General features: G+C 40.3%; 1 protein-coding gene across 11 annotated transcripts in view; it reads left to right on the top strand.

The window, feature by feature from the left end:
* COA1 (cytochrome c oxidase assembly factor 1) overlaps positions 1-23,162 on the top strand; it is a 141,560-nt gene that overhangs the window by 26,804 nt on the left and 91,594 nt on the right. For 2 of the 11 annotated variants that reach the window (XM_024746593.1, XM_024746595.1), the window contains exon 1: positions 21,595-21,865. The exons of 4 other annotated variants lie outside the window; for them this stretch is intronic. The gene's annotated coding sequence lies outside the window, so the exon portion shown is untranslated. Of the gene's footprint in view, positions 1-21,524; positions 21,575-21,594; positions 21,878-22,039; positions 22,062-23,162 lie in introns of those variants that run through there. 5 more of the 11 variants (XM_024746592.1, XM_024746596.1, XM_024746594.1 and 2 more) reach the window with 5 other exon arrangements.

Below are 23,162 nucleotides of genomic sequence, written 5' to 3'. Positions count from 1 at the left end.
CCTAAGCCTCTCCCAATACAAAGGTCCCTGTAGCCTTAGCCCAACCTGTGATAACTTCATTTTAGGGCAGATCAAAACACGTTGGCTCCAAGCTCCAGTTCCCTCTCCCCAAGGACATCTGAGTGCAATTTTAAGGCCTTATATAACCCATTGGTTAGAATTAGTCTCATGGCTCCATCTAACTCCATGACTGGCTAGGAAATATGGGGGACCAAATGCAATGTTTAGTGGGTCTTACTCTCTCTGCCATCTAAGGGCATAATGGAGTCCATCATTCTACAAATATTTGTTGAGCACATGCTGTATAGCATTGATACAAAGTACTGGGAAAACACGTGAAAGAAACAGTTCTAGATGGCATTGCTCTGAGGACGTTGTAGTTTTGGAAGAATCTCAGAGGCAGGAGATTGCAGTATCCTGCATGCATTGGCCTGTTATGAACCCCTCTGAGATATCACCTGAAGAGGGGGACACTGCATAGGGTCCTGCATGTGTAGGTAGGAATGGTCAGCTAGAAAAAAATGGAGAGTAAATGCAAATGTGACCGTATTTATACACAGGCAGGAGACATTTGAGGACATCAGAAATATATCTACATTTTCTAAAATTTTGGATGTAGGGAACACACAGCTGGGAAGGGATTACCATATTTTCCATTATATCAGCAAAAATCCTTGTGTCCATCTGGATCTCCTTTAAGATTTGGAGGGACTCCTCCCTTCCCAGAGGATACTGCTTAGGAAAACCTTTCCTACCGCCTTTCTGTAAAAGGAAGCAGTGATTTCAAATGCTGTTTAAATTGCCTACCCAGAAAAATGGTTCAACTACTGCCCCATCAATTTACCTCTCCACCCGCTTCGTCTTCCTTTGTAACCTACCTTGGGATATCTTTATTGACTCCTTTTGCTGACCCACATTTTCTTTTCTCCCTGCCAAATGTAATTACCAATGCCAAATACTCGCAGCTCTGGTATGGCATACCCACTTTTGTTCCCACCAGCTGGGCAAGCATCAGGGTAGTGGGTGGACTGTTATGGGTTGAATTGTGTCCCCTAAAAAAGATCTGTTGAGGGCTTCCCTGGTGGCACAGTGGTTGAGAGTCTGCCTGCCGATGCAGGGGACGCGGGTTCGTGCCCCGGTCCGGGAAGATCCCACATGCTGCGGAGCGGCTGGGCCTGTGAGCCATGGCCGCTGAGCCTGCGTGTCCGGAGCCTGTGCTCCGCAACGGGAGAGGCCACAAGAGTGAGAGGCCTGCATACCGCAAAAAAAAAAACCCAAAAAACTGTTGATGTCCTAACTCCCAGTACCTCAGGACGTGACCTGATTTGGAGATAGAGTCTCAACAACAGAGGTATTCAAGTGAAAATAAGGTCCTCAGAGTAGGCTCTGAGCCAATATCACCAGTGTTCTTATGAAAAGGAGAAATTTGGACAGACGTACACAGAAAGAAGATGGCCATGTAAAGACAGAATTGTAGCATTATGTCTACAAGCCAAGAACACCAAAGATTTCCAGCAAACAATATGAAGCTAGTAATAAGCAAGGAAAAATACCTCCTCTAAAGTTTTATAGGAAACAAGGCCTTGCTGATACCTTGGTTTCAAACTTCTAGCTTCCAGAATTGTGAGACAACAAATCTGTGCTGTTCTCAACCACTCAGTTTGCGATATTTAGTTATGGCAGCCCATACAAAGCTACTACAGTCTGCGTATACCAATGCCAGTTATAAGTTATTGTAATCATGTAATTTAATTAAATGTGTCAACCGAAGAATTAATGCAAGAAGGTGTAAGCTGAATGCTTTGAAAGACTTGATAGAAGTGAGTCTTTGAAAAACCTGCTATTAGATGTGGGCAAGCAACTGTAATTTATTGGAAGAAAAAAATGTAGGGTTCTGCCCTCAAATTGCTAAAAACAAATCTTTCGTGATGCCTGGTGTGGTTCATGCAAGAAAGATGATATAAAACTCTAGTCATCAGTCATATACTCAAATGAATGCCTTGAGTCTATAGAAAAGACTGGCAAACAAATATACATTTATGTGTTTTAAGTTAAAATATGTGAGATATATGCATATCACTTAAAAGTAATTCTCTGCCTTGATTCTTTTGATTAATCGGTCATTTACACGCAGACTACATGAGTAAGAGGACCTCAACTGTGTTGTTGTAGAGGGTTTGGAACTAGATATGAGTTCGAAACGTGGTTCAATGAGCTGTGCATCTTGTGCCAGTTTCCAAATTTTTTCTAAGTTTTAGTGACCTCGTTTGTATAAAATGGGAATAATAATACCTGTGAATCACATTGTGAAATTAAATATGATGTATTTAAATCGTCTAGCAGCATTAGATATTTTTCTGTCGAAAGTGGGAGAAAACTCAATCTACCGTGGCTTAAACAGAAAGGACATGTATTGGCTTGTGACAATAACAGGTTTCCAAAGGTAGCATTGGCTTCAGGCGGCGCCAGGCTCAGTTCTGTGAGTAATGTTCCAGAACCTGGTCTCTCTGTCTACATCAATCAACTACTCCTTGTTGGCTCAATCTTTAGACAGAATCTCCCTGACGGCTATAGAAGGCATTTTTTTCATATCTTCCCAAGTTCAAGACCCGTGACTAAGAGTCTCTGCTTTACTTTTTGAGCCCCATAAATTCCTTGATTCTCAGTAGATTACATACCCACCTCTGTGTCAATCTCTATTGCAGAGGAATGCAATGATTTGATTTGGGAGGACGAGGTCTTATGCGCCACATAAAGAATGTGGACTGAGTAGGGGGAGGGGGCTTTCTCAAGAAACAGGAACAGTATCGAGAACAAGGGAAAAGAGTTTGGGGCAGGTAGAAACACTAAATGTTCATACACTAGTTTTGAGGATGATGCCTCCTAGACAATCAGTATTAGCTACCTCTGTCGTGTCTTGCACCTCCGTCCCCTGACTCAGACTTCCCTTTTGGCTCTAGTGAGAGCGCTGACGTCATAAGGGCAGATGCTCTGCTCTTCCCTCTGCTTTCAAATTCTTGGCTGTGTATCCAACCAGCCTTCCAGACCAGACTGTGGCAAATCTCCTCTGGCGCTGTTCTTCTAACTGCCTTACCCGTCACCCCCACCCACCGTTCCACTCTAGATCTCCTTTAAGGTTCAAGGTTACCCCTCAATTCTAGGATATCAGGATGCGGTAAAGTATTAACTTCTTCATGACTTTTATGACTTTGTTCATTTAACTCTTAGCTTTATTCTTTGTCTTTCCAAACTCAAATCTTAATTTTGATTTAAGCCACATTCGGAAACGCATCTATCACCTATCACTTGCATTGGGAAAATGGATTTTTCTACCACTTTTTCTTTAATTGTTTGGAGTAGATATCCACCCAGTGATCATAATTGGCCTTAAATCGAATACTGTGGTAGAAACTAGTACTCAACCCAATGTCTACTCTCCTGCTCCTGGTGCCCCAAATTTTAGCTGGGCATATGCTGCCCAGAACAGACCACATTACCTCATCTCCTTTAGAGCAAGATGTGGCCATGAGATTAAGTTCTAGTTGGAAGGATGTGATTCATACAATTTCCACATCATTTCCTTAAAGGACAAGGGTGGTCCCTCAACTTCTCATTTTCCCTTCTCCCTTGGCTTTAGTACCACTAATCTATTCTTGCATATTTCTCTTCATACAACCCTGACCAATTCAGCTCAGTTGTCCTCACTAGTTATCTTTCCTCTACCCATTCCTTCATATAGGTAATACCACCAGTTATAGTCTTGGTTCTCTTTTAGTTCATCCTGGAGTCCCACAGATTCCCAAGGCTTTTGTCATACGCCATATCCTAATGACTTTCAAATGTGAACTGCCAGGGTTCATTTCTCTCTTGAGCTCCAACCCTCTATGCCCAACTGCCTACCTTATTCCAGGTGATTTCCTAAACCTATCATTCTTCTTGTATTCATTAGTTGAAATTCTTCTATTCAGAAGAATTTCCCCTCTTCAGCTGAAATATAATATGTAGAGAAAAGGCAGGTGAATGCTTATTTATTTATTTCTATTCTGTTTACGGAATACTTTGTTGGTGCCCTAACAACCCCAATAGGGGTCAGTGAATTTGTTTCAAGTATCACTATGCACAGCAAAAGAAACAATCTACCAATGAAAATGCAACCTTCAGAATGGGAGAAAAATATTTTAAAACCATATATCTGATAAGAAGTTAATATCCAAAATATACAAGGAATTCATACAACTCAATAGCCAAAAATACGTAAATAATCCAATCCAAAAATGAGCAAAGGACTTGAAGACACTTTTCCAAAGAAGACACACAAATGGCCAGCGAGTACCTGAAAAGGTGTTCAACATCACTAATCATCAGGAAATAGAAATCAAAACCACAATGAGATATCAGTCACTCCTGCTAAATTGCTGTTATCAAGAAGATAAGAGATAACAAGTGTTGGTGAGGATGTAGAGAAAAGGGAACCCTTGTGCACTGTTGACGGAAACGTAAGTTGATACAGCGTTATGGAAAATAGTATGGAAGTTCCTCAAGAAATTAAAAATAGAACTACCATATAATTCACTGTAGCATTAGTCACGGTAGCCATGACATGGAAGCAACTTGTGTCCACTGATGGATGAAAGGATAAAGAAAAAAAAATTGCATATGTATAATCATTATATATATGAATATTGTTCAGCCATAAAAAAGAAGGAAATCTTGCCATTTGTGACTGTAGATGGATCCTAAAGGCATCATGATAAGAGAAATAAGTCAGTCACAGAAAGACAAGTACTGCATGGCTTCACTTACATGTGGAATCTAAAGAAAAGCCAAACTCATAGAAACAGGGTAAAATGGTGGTTGCCAGTGGCTGAGGAGGTGATGTAGTCAAATGAGGTGATTGGTCAAAGGGTTCAAACTTCCAGTTATAAGATGAGTAAGTTCTGGGGATCTAATGTTCAGCTTGGTGACTACAGTTAACAATACTGTATTATCAACTTGAAAGTTGCTAGGAGAACAGATCTTAACTCTTCTCACCACACACAAAAGACCTAATTATGGGGAACGATGGAAGTGTTAACTAACCTTATCATGATAATCATTTTACAAGATTTATGTATATCAAATCATCACTTTGTACATGCTAAATGTGTGCAATTTTATATGTCAATTATAACTCAATAAAGCTGGAAAGAAATTTTTTAAAGTATCACTATGAATTCATGGATTTTAATATACTTAATGCATTTTGTTTTTTTTTTTTTTGTTTCTTTTCCGGACGCGCAGGCTCAGTGGCCATGGTTCACGGGCTCAGCCGCTCCGTGGCATGTGGGATCTTCCCGGACAGGGACACGAACCCATGTCCCCTGCACTGGCAGGCGGACTCTCAACCACTGCGCCACCAGGGAAGCCCTACTTAATGCATTTTGATTCAATATAGTCATTATTTTTCAAATTTGTCTCATCTTTGGCCAGGTCAAATTGATGTCTGTGTCCTTTCAACATGACTCCAGTAGTCTTTGATAGCTCCCTTGCTTTCAAACATCATGAAATATCCCAAGTACATTTCTCCTATTCCCTGTCCCATATCTGGTTTCTTTTCAGAAGGAATAGTAATATGTGACCACAATCTAAGCACTGGAGGTATTCATTGCTAGTGGATTGTCATTATTTCTAGGCCTTTCTAGTGGACAGGGCTAGGAAATATGTATTTACTTAGGAAAAGAAAAATAAATAAATCCTGTACTTATAACAATATTTTTTATTGGAATAAAGATATCAAGTTTTTAATTCTTTGATTTTGTTTTTGCATCTCATTTTCTTATTGTGAAAAAATTGCTTCCCAACAACACTTATGTAATTACTTGGTTTATCCCAATACACACACAGACATTAAATATTATATATATATAAACTATTGTAATAGCTTCAAAATAACAATATTAGTACAAATACAAACCAACTGAATTCAAGTTATGATATCTTTGAGGGTGTTTTTTCCTTTAGATGTACAGTCAAAGTACAGGGCTTTGAAGTCATAATAATTTTTCTGAAAGGGGTTATACCACTAACTTTATGCAGTTAGGTTCATTTGTTCAAATTTTGCTTTAAACAGGTTTTTAAAAAGATATTTTAAAATTAAATTTTGACTTTTAATTATGTGAAATAATACTTGTTTCCAAAATAAAAACAATAAAATCTGGTGGAGGTCTGGCTTCCATCCCTGTTTCCTTTCCTTTGTTCCTCCCTCACTTCCTCTAAATGATTAGATTTTATATTTTTCTAAAATATTAGCAAATACATATTCATCTCTCTCCCCCCTCCCATTTCCTATACAAAATATAGCATATTATCCATTCCCTTCTGACTCTTTTTTTTTTTTAATTAATTAATTTTATTTTTGGCTGCATTGGGTCTTCGTTGCTGCGCGTGGGCTTTCTCTAGTTGCGGCGAGCGGGGGCTACTCTTCATTGTGGTGCGCGGGCTTCTCATTACAGTGGCTTCTCTTGTTGCAGAGCACGGGCTCTAGGTGCACGGGCTTCAGTAGTTGTGGCATGCGGGCTCAGTAGTTGTGGCTCACGAGCTCTAGAGCCCAGGCTCAGTAGTTGTGGCACAAGGGCTTTATTGGTCCGCGGCATGTGGGATCTCTCCGGACCAGGGCTCGAACCGTGTGCCCTGCATTGGCAGGTGGATTCTCAAGCACTGCACCATCAGGGAAGCCCTCCCTTCTGACTCTTGGTTTGTTTTTTTGTTTTTTTTTAACACTATATCATGGAGATCGACTGGCCCTGTGAAGAGATATTCATTATTTCTTTTTATAGCTGCACAGAGCTTCATAAAACAGATGCATTGTAATTTATTTGACTAGTCTCTAGTTAATATTTCAGTAAAACCCAATCTTTACTAATACAAATAATGCCTGTTTCATTTCATATTTGTAATGTTTTTTTTTTTTTTTTCGGTATGCGGGCCTCTCACTGCTGTGGCCTCTCCCGTTGCGGAGCACAGGCTCCAGACACGCAGGCTCAGCGGCCATGGCTCACGGGCCCAGCCGCTCCGCGGCATATGGGATCTTCCCAGACCGGTGCACGAACCCGTGTCCCCCGCGTCGGCAGGCGGACTCTCAACCACTGCGCCACCAGGGAAGCCCTGTAATGTTTTTTAATGGCAGTGTAATATTCTGTCTTAAGGGTATGCTAGGTCAACTGAATCATTTCCTTACCATTAGACATTTTGGCAATTTTCTAATTTTTATTTTAAAGAATGCCACAGTTAACATCTGTATGCATAATTTTATTTCAGCCTCTCTGATTATTTCTCTTTTAATCTATAGCATATATAAACCATTACCTTATAATTATGAGCACTGAAAATATTATGCTAAGTGAAAGAATCCAGTCACCAAGACAACATATTGTATGATTTTGTTATGAAATGGCATGAACAGGCACATCTGTAGAGACAGAAAGTAGATGATTGGTTGCCAGGGCTGGGAGGGTAGGTGGGGATATTGGGAAGTGACAGTTCAGGGATGGGGAGTTTCTTTTTGAGGTGATGAAATGTTCTAAAATTGGTGGTCTTGGTTGCACGACTCTGTGAATATATAAAAGCCATTGAATAGCACACGATTAATTACACTGCAATAAAGATGTTAAAAATAGGATTTTGATTTATGTCTGCTGCTTTTCTATTCTCTTCCTCATTAATTTCTGCTTTTATCTTCCTTATTTCCTTCTATTCCTTTTTTTTTGGTTTTGTTTATTGGTTTGGTTTTGTTTATTGTGTTTTTTCCCCTTATTTTTGATCTGGGAATTTAATTCATTTATTTTAATTAAAATTTTTTGATTAACGGTGTTTAGTAACAATGATTTCCCTCTGATCACTGCTTTACATGCATCCCATAGATTTCAATATGTGGTGATTTCGTTATCATTCTTTTTAATTTTTTTTTTTTTTTGCGGTACGCGGGCCTCTCACCACTGTGGCCTCTCCCACCGCGGAGGACGGGCTCTGGATGCGCAGGCCCAGTGGCCATGGCCCACGGGCCCAGCCGCTCCGCGGCACGTGGGATCTTCCCGGACCGGGGCACGAACCCGCGTCCCCTGCCTCGGCAGGCGGACTCCCAACCACTGCGCCACCAGGGAAGCCCTCATTCTTTTTAATTTTATTATTATTATTTAAAAAATAAATATTTTTATTTATTTATTTATTTTACATCTTTATTGGGGTATAATTGCTTTACAATGGTGTGTTAGTTTCTGCTTTATAACAAAGTGAATCAGTTATACATATACACATGTTCCCATATCTCCTCCCTCCAGTTTGTATTTCCTTTCACCAAGAGTGCAGGAAGTTTTAAAATATGAATCTAGAATTCTAGGTTGAGTTTCTTCCCTTTCAACCACACTAGGTATGTTTTGTTTCCTTCCGGCCTCCATTGTTTCTGAAGAGAAACCAGCCGTTTTTCTTACGCTTGTGTCCTTTTTTTCCTCTTCCGATTTTTAAGATTTTCTTTCCTCTTTAGGTTTTTAGTAATTTGATTATGACATGCCTAAGTGTGGTTTCCCGAAAGACTTGGGAGATCGCTGAGCTTCCTGAATCTGTAGTTATTGCTGTTGCTACTGTTTTAAAGGAGATTCAGAAAGCTTCGGCTAACATTTCACTTTTTGGCTTATTTTAGAATATAAGATTAGGTTTTCATCCATTTGCGGGCACTTTTGTAGTGTGCCTTCATTGTCTGTAGGGACGTTATTCCTTTTTTTTTCTCATAGTAACTTTTATGAGGTTCAACTGTGTGATCTATTTGCTTACTCATATTTCAGGGACATGAGTATTTCTATCCTAGCAGAGGAAGCAAGAACTTTCCTAACCTCTCAGTTCTAGAGCTCCCTCTTCTGTTGTTTTCGTAAAGTACTCCTCCGCCCCCTGTGAGGGCACCTTCTGTTTCTTTGCCCTTTCCGTTCCTGACCTGATCGGTGTGCTCTGCTCAATTCTACTTCCAGCAGTTTCTCCTTAAGGTGGGCTTTGCCCTGTAAGAAAACTTGGGTCACTTAAATTTGAGAGTTCCTAGGGCTCAGACTGCTCCAGCCGTCCTACTCTCTCTTACTTGGGACTTGGAGTCTGCAAAGCTGTACTGAGTTTTGGCCCATCTCAGATTGGCCTTGTGAGAATTGTGACCTCGTGATATGTGGCCTTGTGGCCAAGAATACCCGTGGTAATTTGGGGGGCTCTCCAGCCCTCAGAAGACCTCCCTGCATCGCTGCTGACACCATGTGACTTTTGTGGGAGGTTGACTCCTACCTACTCAAATTTGAGAGTTTGTGGGAATACCCAGTCACCTAGCTTGTTGATGTTGTCTGTAGGGTTTTGGCTTTCCTACCCTGTTTGCTCGGTAGTTATGGGGAGCTTTAGGGAGATTAAAAATGTCTGGTATCACTGTCATTTTTCCAGAAGATATAAAGAAAGGAAACATATTATGAATGTTTTCTTTTGCGGTACGCGGGCCTCTCACTGTTGTGGCCTCTCCCGTTGCGGAGCACAGGCTCCGGACGCGCAGGCTCAGCGGCCATGGCTCACGGGCCCAGCCGCTCCGCGGCATGTGGGATCTTCCCGGACCGGGGCACGAACCCGTATCCCCTGCATCGGCAGGCGGACTCTCAACCACTGCACCACCAGGGAAGACCCCCGAATCTTGTTTTTTTTAAAGTTGTCTCCATACGTGAATTGTAGTTAAGAAAGCATGAACTCAAGAGTTCCTCAGTCTTGGATTGAAATCCCAGTTTTGCTCTTCATTATGTGATCTTGTGCAGCTGGTTTATTCTCAGTGTCAGTTTTCTTATTTGTTGGGGTGATGTTCAAAACTCTTAATAACTGGTGGAGTCCAGGTGCTGACTGGTCACAACAAACGCTGTGACCCATCAAAACAGGTGGCTTTGAATAACTGGCTGAGCTATACCAGTGCGAATCGGCACGGGTATAGATCAACACGGCTTATCTGTCAAGTGGAACTGCAATTATATGTCTTGCGGTTTTATGAGGAATAAACGCAGTAAAGCTGTATGAATGGTATTGGGCATAGAGCCTATGACATAGCAAGCATTTAATAAATGGTATTTATTATTACTACTATTAGTCAAAAGTCGGGAAGTCTGCAAACGTTTCCTAGATGCGCTCTTGTCTCTCTTAGTCCCACTTCAATGGGACTTAGTCCCACTCCATTCTCTGAGTTTTTATAACACTTTGTTTAAATCACCAATATAGCATTTTATCATACTTTATTGTACTTAGTGGTAGAGGGTAGAGTGATATTCCAAATATCATCACAGAGCTGTCTGTAATTCCAGGCCTTTCTTTGCCGGATCATAGGGATGTCTGGTGGGTCTCAGAGGTAGGACCTGGTTGTACCAAAGGTTGTTGTGGGATGGGGAGGGGCACAGGGTCTATGGCATCAGCTATTTATCAACCAGCACAGAAGTATTTTGATATCTGGCAACGAGTAGGGTCACACTGGTATGCCCTGGATGAATATAAGCTCTTAGCACAGGTTGTATCTCCCTTGCTAGGCTGCGACTCCTTTGTGGCTGGGAACTTATTCTGACCTGGATACTCAATACTGATTTGTCATAGGGTTAAAAAACATTCATGCACATAAAAAGAAGCAGTTAAAAGGGGGCAGGGTGTGTGTGGATAACCATCTTAGAGAAGGAGGGATTATTTTCAGAGAAAGTCTCCACAGTAGAGATGAGTAAAAACCCCTGTGCTTTAGGAGGGGCAGAAAGGCTCAATGAAGATGTAGTGAAGTAAGCTTTTAAGAAAAGATGGAAACCATTCGCCACTCACACCTGATGGTCACAGGTATTTTGTAAAGTATTTGATAAAATGATCTTTCAGAGTAAGAGGGAAGAAGAACTGGAGGATAGAAATATAAAGACAGTTGGGTTGCAATAACCTTAGTATAAGTTGTCTTGGAAAATCTGACTACTAAGTGGAAAGATTCCTGACAAGTTTTAAAAGTCCAAGGTGAAGATACTACTAAGTTTCTTGCAAAATAATGCTGAGTGTGATTGAAGCTATATTTGAACCGAAAAGACAGCATGCTTGCCACAGAGTTATAGAGATGGAGAACAAGTTACTGGTTGCCAGAGGTTACAGAGAGGGTGTGGGGCAGGAAAGAAAGGAATTGACTGTGGCTATGAAAGGGTAGCACCAGGGATCCTTGTGATGCAACTGTACTTTGTCTTGCCTGGGGTGGTGGTAACATCAATCTAAACGTGATAAAATTGCTTTGAACTACACACATGCACACATACACACACAAATGAGTGTATATAAAACTGGTGAAATCTGAATAAACTCTGTGGATTATACCAATGCCAGTTTCCTGGTTTTGATATTGCAGTGTAGTTACAAAAGATGTTATCCCTGGAGAAAACTGGGTGAAGGGTGCCCATGACCTTCCTTTACATTTTTCTTCAAACTTCCTGTGAATCTATAGTTATTTCAAAACCAAAGTTTTAAAAAAGACAGCATGCATTACTTGCCAATCCACGTAAAGTTTATATAATTTAGAAATTAGGTGCTCCTTTTCTTACCTCTGTCCTTTGTCTCCCAGTATTTCCTCAGGTGGAAATGTTCTTCCCTTCCTTTGTCTAAATCCTACCTGGTTTTTTTTTTTAAGGACAGCTTCCAGCCAGCTTTGCCTAATTTACTTTTTCCTTGTGCTTTTGTTGAGCACTTGATGTATCTTAAGTATAACCGGACTCACCCCAAATTCGTTTCTCTTTGCCTCATTTGTGGACGGTGGCTGTTGGAGTACCCAGCCTGGAATGAAGGACTCATGACCCTACCTGCTAAGAGCTCCCTTCAGCAACTGCCATAGTGGAAGAGCATTGTCTCACCCTTGGCCGTGCTCCTTTCCTGAAGTGGCCCACATCCCGTAACTAACCTCTTCCCTCATCTCAGGATGTCTTGAAAAGTTCATCCCATCTTCAAAATTTTAAAAGTTTGTAAGATCTGTAGTGATAACTCCTCTTTCATCCCTGATGTTATGAATTTGTGTTTTCTTTATTTCTTAATCAGTCTAGATAGAAATTTATGGATTTTCTTGATATGTCAAAGATCTAATATTTGGTTTTTATAAATATACTGCTATTTGTTTTCTATTTCATTGACTTCTGCTTTTATCTTTAACTTCCTTCTCTTTTCTTTGACTTTACTTGCTCTAATTTACCTAGCTTCTTTTTTGAGGTTTTAATTTTAATTGTTTTCTAACATTATATAAGTTTCATGTGTACAGTATATATTTTGACTTCTGTATATACTATGGTTTGCTCACCACCAAAAATTTAGGTTCTATACTGTTGACCTCCTTTACCCATTTCAACCTCCCCCCAGTCCCTTTCCCCACTGGTAACTACTGTGTTCTCTGTACTTATGTGTTTGTTTTTGTATTCATTCAACTATTATTTCTTATATTCCACATGTGGGTGAAATGATATTGTCTTTCTCCATCTGACTTATTTCACTTGGCATAATTCCCTCAAACTCCATCTACATTGCTGAAAATGGCAAAATTTCATCTTTTTTATGGCTGGGTGGTATTCCATTGTGTGTGTGTGTGTGTGTGTGTGTGTGTGTGTGTGTATAGAACATCTTTTTTATCCATTCACTCATAGATGGGCACTTAGGTTGTTTCCATATCTTGGCTGCTGTAAATAATGCTGTGATGAACATAAGGGTGCATATATCTTTTCAAATTAGTGTTTTCATATTCTTTGGGTAAGTGCTCAGAAATGAGATGGCTAGATCATATAGTAGTTGTACCCTTAATTATTAAGGAATTTCCATATTGTCTTCCATAGTGGCTGTACCAATCTACATTCCCCACCAACAGTGTATGATGGCTTCCTTTTCTCCACATTCTCTCCAACAATTGTTATTTCTTATCTTTTTGATAAGAGCTATTCTAATAGGCATGAAGTAATATTTCCTTGTGGTTTTGATTTGAATTTTCATGATGATTAGTGATGCTGAGTGTCTTTTCATGTTCCTGTTGGCCATCTGTATATCTTCTTTGGTTAAATGTCTATTCAGCTTTCTACCCACTTTTTAATCTGGCTGCTTGTGTTTTTGATGTTGAGTTGTATGTGTTCTTTATGTATTTTGGATATTAACCCCTTATCAGGTATATGATTTATAAATATCTTCTTCCATTCAGTAGGTTGTCTTTTCATTTTGTTGATAATTTCCTTTGCTGTGCAGAAGGTTTTTAGTTTGATGTAGTCCCATTTGTTTATTTTTGCTTTTGTTTACCTTGCCTGAGGAGACATATCTAGAAAGATATTGCTTAGACATATGTCAATGTGCATACTGCCTGTGTTTTCTTCTAGGAATTTTATGGTTTTAGTTCTTACACTCAAGGCTTTTATCCATTTTTTGATTTTTTAGTATGGTGTGAGATAGTGGTCTAGTTTCATTCTTTTGCACCCAATGTCCCAACACCATTTATTGAAGTGACTATTTTTTCTCCACTGTATGTTCTTTGCTCCTTTCTTGTAAATCAATTGTTCATATATATGTGAATTTATTTCCAGGCTCTCAATTCTGTTCCACTGATCTATGTGTCTGTTTATCTGCCAATACCATGCTGTTTTGATTACTATAGCTTTGTAATATAATTTGAAAACAGGGAGTATGATACCTCCAGCTTTGTTCTTTTTTTCTCAGTATTGCTTTGGCTATTCAGGGTCTTTTGTGGTTCCATATAAATTTTAGAATTTTTTGTTCTATTTCTGTGAAAAATGTATTTAGGGTTTTGATAGGGATTGCATTGAATCTGTAGATTGCTTTAGGTAATATGGACATTTTAACAATGTTAATTCTTCCAATCCATGAGCACAAAATATCTTTCCATTTCTCTGTGTTTTCGTCAATTTCTTTCAAAAATATCTGATAATTTTCAGTGTATGGGGTTTTTCACCTCCTTGGTTAAATTTAGTCCTAGGTATTTTATTCTTTTAGTTGAGATTGTAAATGGGATTATTTTCTTAATTTCCCTTTCTGTTAGTTTGTTGTTAGTGTATAGAAAGGCAACAGATTTTTGTATATTCACTTTGTATTCTGCAACTTTATTTATTTATTATTTCTTTAAGAATGTTCCATATGTACCTGAGGAGAATGTGTATTCTGCTGCAATTGGATGGAATGTTCTGTATAAATCTATCAAGCCCATTTGGTCTAATGCTTCATTTAAGGCTGGTATTTCCTTGTTGACTTTATGTCTGGATGATCTATCCATTGATGTAAGTGGGATGTTAAAGTTCCCTACTCTTATTGTGTTACTATCAATTTCTCCATTTTTATATACATTTTGGTACTCTTTTGTTAGGTTCATAAATATTAATAACTACTATTTCTTCTTGATAAATTGTCCCCTTTGTTATTATATAATGTCCATCTTTGTCTGTTGTTACCTTTTTTTGGCTTGAAGTCTGTTCTGTCTGATATAAGTATGGCTATACCAGCTTTCTTTTGGCACTATTTACTTCAAGTATCACCTTCCATCCCTTCACTTTGAGCCAGTGTTTGTCTTTAGAGCTGAGATGAGCCTCCTGGAGGCAGCATATAGCTTGGTCTTGTTTTTTACTTCATCCAGCCACTCTGTGTCTTTTGATTGGTAAATTCAATCCATGTACTTTTACATCTATTTATTTATTTATTTTTGGCCGCCCTGGGTCTTTGTTGCTGTGTGTGGGCTTTCTCTAGCTGTGGGGAGCAGAGGCTACTCTTAATTGCAGTGCGTGGGCTTCTCATTGCAGTGGCTCCTCTTGTTGCGGAGCATGGGCTCTAGGCACGTGGGCTTCAGTAGTTGTGGCACGCAGGCTTCAGTAGTTGTGGCATGTGGGCTCTAGATTGCAGGCTCAGTAGTTGTGGCACATGGGCTTAGTTGCTCCACGGCCTGTGGGATCTTCCCAGACCAGGGCTCGAACCCGTGTCCCCTGCCTTGGCAGGCGGATTCTTAACCACTCCACCACCACGGAAGCCCAATCCATGTGCTTTTAGAGTGATTATTGATAAATGTGGACCGTCTTATCTTTTGTCTGCTGGTTGCTCTGTATCTTAATGTTTCTTTTCCTTACATTTCTGTCTGCCATTTTAGTTGGCGGTTGTTCTATGATGTTTTTCTCAATTTTCTCTTTTTTAATGCATCATGCCTCTGCTCTAGATTTATGTTCTGTGGCTGCCATGAGGTTTATATGAAACATCTCATAAATAGTCTTTTTTCTGCTGATGGTATCTTCATTTTCTTATATGAGTTCCATCCTTTTTCTCTTCCCCTTTTATGTTTTTGTTGTCTCAAAATTTCCCTTTTTATGTTGTGAGTTTGTTACCAAATTGAAGTAACTATAGTTATTTTTTTTACTACTTTTTCTCTTTTAACCTTTATGCTGTAACTGTTTAATAACCTGTTCTGATATAGAGCTGCAATTTTCTGATTCTTCCTGTGTATTTATCACCTTACTCACAGTTTCGTGTACTTTTGCCTTTCTGTTTCGGATAGCAGAGCTCCTTTCAATATTTCTTGTAAGGCAAGTCCAGTGTTGGTGAATTCCCTCAGCTTTGTTTGGCGGGGAAAGCCTTTATTTGTCCTTTGTATCTTGAATGATAGCTTTGCTGAATGGAGTATTTTTGGCTGATAGTTTTTATTTTTCAATGTTTTGGGTATGTTATTCCACTCTCGTGTGTCCTGTAGAATTTCTGCTGAGAAATCTGCTGATAGCCGAATGGGGGTTCATTTGTAGGTTGCCATCCTTTTTTCCCTGGTCGCCTTTAAAATTCTTTCTTTGTCATTGACTTTTTTTTTTCGGTATGCAGGCCTCTCACCGCCGTGGCCTCTCCCGTTGCAGAGCACAGGCTCCAGACGCGTAGGTTCAGCGGCCATGGCTCACGGGCCCAGCCGCTCCGCGGCATGTGGGATCCTCCCAGACTGGGGCACGAACCCGCGTCCCCTGCATTGGCAGGCGGACTCTCAACCACTGTGCCACCAGGGAAGCCCCTGTCATTGACTTTTGGCAGTTTGAATATAATGTGTCTTGGAGAAAGTCTTTTTGCACTGAGGTGTTTTATTAGCTTCCGTGGACTTGTGTACCCAGTTCCTCCCCCAGGTTCGAGATGTTCTCAGTTATTATTGCTTTAAATAAACTCTGCTTCCTTCTCCCTCTCTTCTCCTTCTGGGATACCCATTACCCTAATGATTCCCTTTATAATGGAGTTCGATAGTTCTCATAGAATTTCTTTTCTTTTTAATTGCCTCTTCTCTTCTACCTGTATCATTTCTAGGTTTCTGTCTTTGAACTTGCTAATTCTCTTTTCCATACGGTCTGCTCTATTTCCAATGCTTTCTGTTGTGTTCTTCACCTTATTTATTGAGTTATTCAGCTCCAGAATTTCTGTTTGGTGCTTTTTTAGAGTTTCAACCTCTTTGGTAAAGTATTCCTTCTGTTCACTAATTTCATTCCTGAGTTCATTGAACTGCCTTGCTGAGTTTTCTTGTAGCTTGAGTTTCTTCATGACAACTATTTTGAATTCTCTGAGTTAGCTCACAGTATTCCATGTTACCGTGGTTTTTCATGATGCTTGTTGAGTTGTTCCTCAGCCAGTTTGTTTTACGTGACCCTAATGATTCAGCAGGTTAGTCATTAGGGGCCTTTCTTTTATTTCCCAGTAGGTGGTGCTATAGCACAAGTTTTTGGTTTCTCTTACTTGAGCTGCCTGCTTGAGATCAGCACTTTCCACCCTCTACCAGCACTCTCAGAGCTGTTGCTTGGTGCTCTCACTGTGGTTGCTTGTGCCTCTGGGGTCATTGGTGCCTTTGCTGCTAGTGTCACTGGCAAAGCTGCTTGGGGCACCAAGATGGCGGTGCCTCTGCTGCATCTGGGGTCTCCTGCTGCTGTGAGGGGAGGTGGAGGGTGGGGGAGGAACCAGGGTCACAAGTGCCTCTACCATGATCTGGGGGGTTGGGTTTGTGGGCACAGCCACTGCAGGTGGGGGCCTGAGTTACAGGCACCTCCGTGGCTGGAGGGACAGGGTTGCAGGCCCTGCTGTTGCTGCTCTCTGGTTCCCTGTGGCTGAAGTCACTGCTGCAGCTGGGAGGCCAGTGTTGTGAGCACTACCCCCAACGCAACTGGATTCTCTGGGGCTGCAGGTTCGACCTTTGCAGCTGGGGGTCTGGGGTCACAGACATCACCCTTTTTGTTTCCCTGGTTCCACCACTTCCATTTGTTCCATGCACCCACCTTTAGGTGTACAGATGTGTGGAATTCTCTGGCATTCTGATGTGTTCGGTAGAGGCACCTTTGTTGAGTTATGGATGTTTTACTGGTTGTAGATTGATGGGGAGAGGCAAAGGGAGCATCTCATAATGCCATGATACTGACCAGTTTTTCTAGCTTCTTAAGGTCGAAACTCAGATTGTGATTTTCACCGTCTCTTTTAAAGCAAGTATTATTTAAAGCTCTAATTGCCCCCTAAATATCTCCAACTATTTTGGGGTTTTCCAGATACTTTTCTGTTATTTATTTCTAATTTAATTCCATTATTGTTAGAAAATATAATGCCTGATTTCAGTCTTTTAAAATTTATTGGGACTGGTTTCATAGACCAGCATATGGTTTATCTTGGTGAACAAATCATGTACATTTAAAAAGAATGTATATTCTACAGAGTGCAGTGTTCTATGAGATATCAGTAAGGTCAAGGTGGTTGCTAATGCTATTCAGATATCCTGTGTCGTTACTACATTTTAATCTAGAACTTAAATTGCTAAGAGAAGAAGGTTGAAAGCTCCAACTGTTATGGTGAATATTTGTCCACTTCTCTTTTCAGTTCTGTCATTCTTACCAGACTTCAGTTGATGTCTGTAGTCAGTTTTTGAGGCTTAGATAGCTCAAAACTTTGCTCCACACGTGTGTTTCAGGTGTCAGCTGGAAATATGGGCAGTTTATACACAGAATTTGGTCTTCTACCTGACTCCGCTCCTTCTTGGGATTTCCTTTTTGGACGTCCTCCTACTTTCCAGCTGCTGTAGTTGTCCCATACTCTGTCTTCTGGTTTTTCAAGCCAGTAAGACTGAGGGTGACAACTGGGGCCTGTCCTCAAGCGAAAAATCCATAAAAATGGAAAACTCACTGAGTCCCATTTCTTTCTCACAAGCATTGACTCCTCTTCAGTATATGCCTTTTTTGGTGTTCTCCTGTATCTTCAGGGGCTTATTTTTTTCTATTTGGTTCATAGTTTGCAGTTTTTGCCTTGGTTCAATGGGAAATGCTCAGCTATTATTGGAAGCAGAACCTGTTATTTTCCTACTAATCTCTATAGGATCTGTACTGATTTCTCTCATTCCTGGTATTGGTAATTTGAGACTCTCCCACCTTCTTTTTGGCTGCTCAGTTAAACTAGAGGTTCACCAATTTTACTGAACTTTTAAAAGAACCAGCTTTTATATTCAGTCGATTTCCAAAATTGTCTTTATTTCCTTTTCTACTATTTTTGTTTTCCCCTGATTTCTTAAAGTGGAAGCTTAAATAATTTAATTTAGACTTTCCTTCTTTCTTAATATAAACATGCAAAGTTATAATTTTTCCCTCTAAGCACTGCTTTAACTGCATTCCACAGCTTTTGATACGTTTTAAAATTTTTATTCAGTTCAAAATATTTTTCAGTTTCCCTTGTGATTTCTTCTTTGACTCATGGGTTATTCAGAAATATGTTGTTTAATTTCAAAATACTTGGAGTTTTCCCAAATAGCTTTCTGATACTGATTTCTAATTTAATTATATTATGGTTAGATAACATACTGTGCATGATTTCAATCTATTTAAATTTATTGAAACTTGTTTTATGAACCAGCATAATAATGAGTATTCTGTACACTTATAAAAGTATATTTTGGTTTTTGTGAAGTGTTTTATAAACACTAAGTGTTTGATAATGTTGTTCCAGTCTTCTGTATACTTACTGAGGTTTTTATTTAGTGCTATTGATTGCTGAGAGATGAACGTCATAATCACCCACTGTAATTGTTGATTTTTCTAATTCTTCTTTCAGTTTTTGTTTCATATATATCAAACCTCTGCTATAAGTTACATACAAGTTTAGGATTATTATATCTTCTTGATGATCTAACCTCTTTATCATTATAAAACGCCCCTATTTTCAACAACCAGCATATTTGAACTGATACAGCTTTATAACAAAACTATAGTAGTAGATCCATGCAATTTCCCATAAAAATCATATAGAGCAAGTATAGACTTTGGATTAAAGGTGACATTTTGTTAGAGATTGCAAAGAACTTTTCCAGGTTTAAAACTGAGGGAATTACCATGGAATTTCTTATAAACAAACTAGTCAGGACTCAATTTCATGATGATAGTATGTAAGATAAGTAAGAAAGGACATTCATTCCAACCTAGCTGATGCTAATTTTATTAGTGTCTTTGTGGTAAATATTGTCTAGTTTGCACTTACTTTTATGACAAGATGTAATGGCCTGCTCAATTATTTTCTCAAAGTATCTGTGTCAAAATTTTCCCTGTTTTCTTTCAATAGCTAGATACTTCCTTAACATGCTAAGTGATATGTACCTCAGTCCCCACAACTAGCTACATGCTTAGTGGGAAAATTCTAGCAATATCCCATTAAAGGTAGGAATAAGACAAGGAAGCTCACTGTTTTCACTATTATTAAATATTTTTACTGGAAATACTAGCTAATGCAATTAGATATGAGAAATTAGAGGTAGAAAATTTGGAAAGGATTAGGTTAAACTATAACCATTTCAATGATATGATTGCAATCCTAGAAAATCTAAAAGGATCAACTCCGAACAATAAGGCATCGTAGTAATAACTAACATTTTTGAGCACTAACATTACCATCTCTATTTTAACTCATTTAATCATCATACTATCTATCAGAAAACAATAAGAAAATGTATCAGATATCCCTACAGGAAGTTCAGAAAGAGGGTGAGTTCCAGGTTTGGAATGATAATCTATCACTTCATGCAGTGGTCCTCAGCATCAGCTTTATTCCCTTGGGGCTGCCAAATGGCTGCCAGTGTCAGTGTTGGGCTAGAAGTTTCCATGTCAAGAGGAGAATGTGTTGGAAACTTTCTTGTAAGCATGAATCAATACCATATCAATACCATAGATAGTACATGTATATAATCTAGTTTTCTAATGCGGTTGTGTGATCAAGAATTTGAAGACCACTGCCTTGGACTAAACTTGGTTAGTCTGGTTATGGAACACATCAAGTTTAGGTGACTTGTGAGATAGGTACTTGTGAGATAGGCTGGAAACTGGGACCCTTTACTGAAGTGCTTGGTCTCATTTTCTGGAGCAACAGAATACAAAGAAACTATAAGGGACTAAAAATAACTGCACACGTGTGCAGTTGGGGCAATTATGAACAATAAGATACAAAAAGTCCACAAACCAACTGCCACTTCTGAGGTGCTGTGAGCAGAAGAAGGGTACTGCACGTGATCCCAGCACACAGCACCACCAAAGGGGTGGGCAGACCACCTAAACTATGCCTCCTGCCCAGCCCATGGACCTGGCCTCCTTGTTACCCCATTTAAAGACCCAAGCAGCTCACTCTGCTGCACCTGTTTCTTGTTTTCACTCCTTCCTGCTGCAGCAGGAGCCCCACAAAGCCTTGCGTAGAATTCTCCTCTGGCCTCTACCAATTTCTACTGATTAAAGAGCCTAAGGGCCTGGGTCGTAGGTTAACACTCCAAGCTTGACATTGAAAAAGTAAAGGATGACGTTATTACTAGTGACGATAGCAATGGAATGATCAAGATGAAAACAATAATAACTAGCATTTATTGAGCACTTACAAAGTGCCAGACTATTCTGAGCGCTTTACATCCTCAGGACAAATCTATTAGGTAAATACTACTATTAATCCATTTTACTAGTAAACTCCATGCGAAGAGAGAACATTACAGTTTTTTTTCCTTAGCAATGCATTATCTGGAGCACAGTAATAATTTAATAAATATTTAATGAATAAAAAAATGAGTATTGCCAAATTTCTCAGCCGAGTAGGGCAAGATGGACTTTAGTGCCAGAGCCGGGCTCATATGGCCCGGGGTTTCGCATACTTGGAGGTGAACCAAAGCACCAGATCCCTGCGAGGGACAACACGAAACAGCGGTTTAAATTTCCTCGGCAACCGCTGCTGGATTGAACGTATGTTGCAGGCTAACGGGGCGCAGAAAACAAAAAACGGAGATTTGAGGAGACAAACCTCCTCCCGGCTGGAGTACGAGCTTCTGAGAAGCCTGGCCGCTAAGTTAATTTCAGCGCGGGACGCACTGGGGGGATCCGCACTCCTCCAGCTACACTCGCGTCCCGACTCTCTAGCCGCGCGAGGAGGCTACGCCGGAAGTCTCGACTGCTCCTCGAGGAGTGTGGCTCCCCCGCCGGCTTTTACCCCACCCACTCCCCACGCCCCACGTCCGGAAGGAGTCGTCACGCTTGCGGCGGCGTGGTACTTCTACGGAGGACAGGTTAGCGTCACCGCGGGAGATAGAGTCGGGTCCCTCTCACCCCAGAAGCTTTTGTTCCCGTAGTCCTGAAGGCCGCGTTTGCACGCCGGGTGGGCTGCTGCAGGGGGAGCCCCTCAGGGGCCACCTTGCTGTCGTCGCCGGGTCGCCACCTCCCGCAACAGCGTGGTTGGCACTTGGGGGCCCGTGGTTGGCTTAGCGCCTCGGGCTGCTACAAGGTTCCCCTCCCCCGACCCCCTTTGTAGCTAACGGTGGCCTAGCCCTGTGGTCCTTGCTGAGCGTTCCCAGGAGCAGGTTTGTGAAGAGGTGGGGTCCTGTCGAAGAGGTTTGGAACTGGGCATTTTGTCGGTGGTCCCAAGTTACAACAGTCTGAGGACGACCTTGCCCAGATGATTGTAGAAAGGAATTTTCTGGCTCGGTGGTCTTAATAGTTTTTGTCTCGTCACATTTGAGCTCCATACAGGGGCTAACGATAGAAGTGATTTTCAGTGTAAGTGATTTTCAGGTGTTTGTGTAAGTGTGTGTGATAGTCTGTGCCTGTGTGTGTGTGTGAGAGAGAGAGAGGGAGAGGGGGAGAGAGCACGAGCGCTCAGTAGCTGTAATTTTAAAAATCCATAAATATATTTTACTTCTTTTCCTGGTCTCTTCCCCTAATTGCTCCTTACTCTCACCTGAGGGGTGTTTCTCTACTTCACCTTTGGATAGAAGTAGTAATTCTCTACCTAGGCTTTACACATTTAAAACACAGATCTGACCGTGTTAATCCTCTGCTTACAATCTTACCGGTCTTCCCATTGTTTCAGGATAATACAGATTCCTTAGGCTGGCTTCAAGACCCTTCAGGGTCTTGATTCTGCTGAGTTTTTCAGTCTCATCTCCTTTCATGGAAGCACACACACTGTTTGTCCCCTGTCATGCCAACCTGCAGTAGTTTCATCTCTTTGGCTATGACAAAGTTTTATAATGGTTTACCCACGTTTGGCAATTTATTTTTTCCATTCAGTCAAGATTTATTGAATTCCCGATATTGCGGGCACTGTTTTAGGAGCTGGGGATATAATGTGGAAAAACAACCCAGCCCAATCTATAGTCCTTTTGAAAAATAACAGCTTGACTGAGATATAGTTCACACACTATAGAATTATAAAATACACATAAATTTTTAGTGCATTCACAAAGCTGTGCAACCAACACCCCAATCAATTTAAACACATTTTCATCACTTCCAAAAGACGCCCTGTACCCATTAGCAGGCTCTCCTGATTTCCTCCTTACCCCACCCCACTCGTAGACCTAAGGAACTATTAATCTACTGAATATATATTCAGCTATTCCGGACAATTCATATAAATGAAATCATAAAGTATGTGACCTTTTTTTGATTGTCTTTCACTTAACATTCATGTTCATCCATGTTGTAGCATGTACCAGCACTTCATTCCTTTTTATTGCTAGATAATATTTCGTTGTATGGCTATACCATGATTTATTTATCCATTGGTCAGTTGATGGACATTTGGGTTGTTCTGGCTCTTACAAATAATGTTACTGTGAACATTCAGGTACAAGTTTTTGTGTGAATGTCATGATT

This window comes from Neophocaena asiaeorientalis, unplaced genomic scaffold (assembly GCF_003031525.2).
Source record: "Neophocaena asiaeorientalis asiaeorientalis breed wild unplaced genomic scaffold, Neophocaena_asiaeorientalis_V1.1 scaffold68, whole genome shotgun sequence".
Taxonomy (NCBI): Eukaryota; Metazoa; Chordata; class Mammalia; order Artiodactyla; family Phocoenidae; genus Neophocaena; species Neophocaena asiaeorientalis.
Note: the sequence above shows the minus strand (reverse complement) of the source record. Positions and strands in the feature narration are given on the sequence as shown.